Consider the following 1,663-nt stretch of genomic DNA (forward strand, 5'->3'; position numbering starts at 1 on the left):
TGGAAGCTCACACATTTTGTTAACGATTGCCGCTTCCTGCGGCTCTGGGAGCAGCTCAGCCGTGGAAAGCCGCGGATGTTTAACAACGACCCCGAGCTCAGAGCCACGGGCGCTGGGGTTTCCCCGCAGCTCCTGTGTGTCTGCGCCTGTCGGGAATGCCAAGCACCGAGAGCCTCATCCGGAGGCGCTGCCGCCCGCCAGGGACCCCGAGGGCGATTTGCTGTCCCCACGAGGGCTCGGAGTGTCCCGGGACTGACCCCGGCTGTGCCCGCACACCCAGAGCCCGCCCGGCCCCGCCGGGGCTCAGCCCATCGGCATTGCTCTTCTCGGGCAGCTCCGACAGGTTTGGAAGGGAGCTGCGAAGTTTTTGCATTCAAAGCTGCTATTCACTATTTTGAGTCTAAATATTAATTTTTTTTTCACATTGAGTAGTGTTAAACCCAAAGTGCTGGAGCGTGGCAGCGCTTCAAGCTGCTAACAGCATTCTACTCTGAAATGTACCCATAAATAGGAGAGACTGGATAAATTATACTGTACAGCTCCATAAAACTGACATAAACCCATAAGCAAAACTAACAGGGAAGAAAACCTCTCCTCAGCAAAGCTTATCTGAGTCCCTTAATTCTCATCTCCAAGTCTTTCCTTGTTTAACCTTGGTTTTAAAAGACCTTTGAAAATTCACCCTTTCCCCCTTCCCCTTTCTTAAAATAGTTCCAGTTCCTTGCAGTTTTTGCAGAGTGTGACAGAATTTTGCCTCTCTCATTGCGTTTATTCCCTTGCTAGTGACAAATAGAGGCAAACCTGGGATTCAGCCTGGGTGGGGAAATACCAGTGGGGCATTCAGAGCCGCTGGTACCTGGAGCTGTCCCCGGCTGTCCCGCAGCGGCACTGTCCCCACCCTGGGCTCAGAGCCCTGGAGCTGTCCCCGGCTGTCCCGCAGCGGCACTGTCCCCACCCTGGGCTCAGAGCGTGTCCCGGGCTGCCCGAGCCCCGCGCAGCGCGGCCGGTGAGTGGGGCTGGGCAAACCGAGCTGCTGTGCTCCACGGACAGATCCCCTCGCTCTCAGGCCTCTGCAACCCAGCAGGAGCCTGGCAATGAACATTTAATTACAGCAAATCCCCGCGTGATTTGCAAACAATTTTTATTTTAATTACAGTGCATCAGAATTATATTTTTAATGAATTGTACGATGCTGTGGTGATCCCCACCCACTTCCAAAGCTCAAGAGCACATTTTCAGATTTCCAGGTTTTTTTTTTACCCTGCACAAATGTACAAAGACAACAACCTGCCTGCAGAAACAGCCCCTGGCCGGGGTGGCGGCCGCAGAAGGGCTCAGGCATTACGGGATCAGCACGGCTGGCACTGGGGCCAGCACTGTGCGGGGAATCCGTGCGGGAGCGCCCCGCGGGCTCCGCGCCGCGCCTGAGCTGCTCCCAGAGCATCGCTGGGTTTGGGGTGGAGGACAGACCGCAGTGACCCCGCGGCTCTCCCAGCACTGAGCTCGGCCTGGCGGGCAGAACCCACCCCTGCCCACCCTCTGTCCCGGAACCACCCGGTCCAACCTGGGAGCGAGCCCGGGAGGAGAAGAGGAGGGAGAAAGCCCGGCTCGCAAAGCCGCAGGACAAAGTAGCAGCTCCACAACTGCGGTTTTAACGCTCCTC

This window comes from Geospiza fortis, unplaced genomic scaffold, assembly GCF_000277835.1.
Source record: "Geospiza fortis unplaced genomic scaffold, GeoFor_1.0 scaffold172, whole genome shotgun sequence".
Taxonomy (NCBI): domain Eukaryota; kingdom Metazoa; phylum Chordata; class Aves; order Passeriformes; family Thraupidae; genus Geospiza; species Geospiza fortis.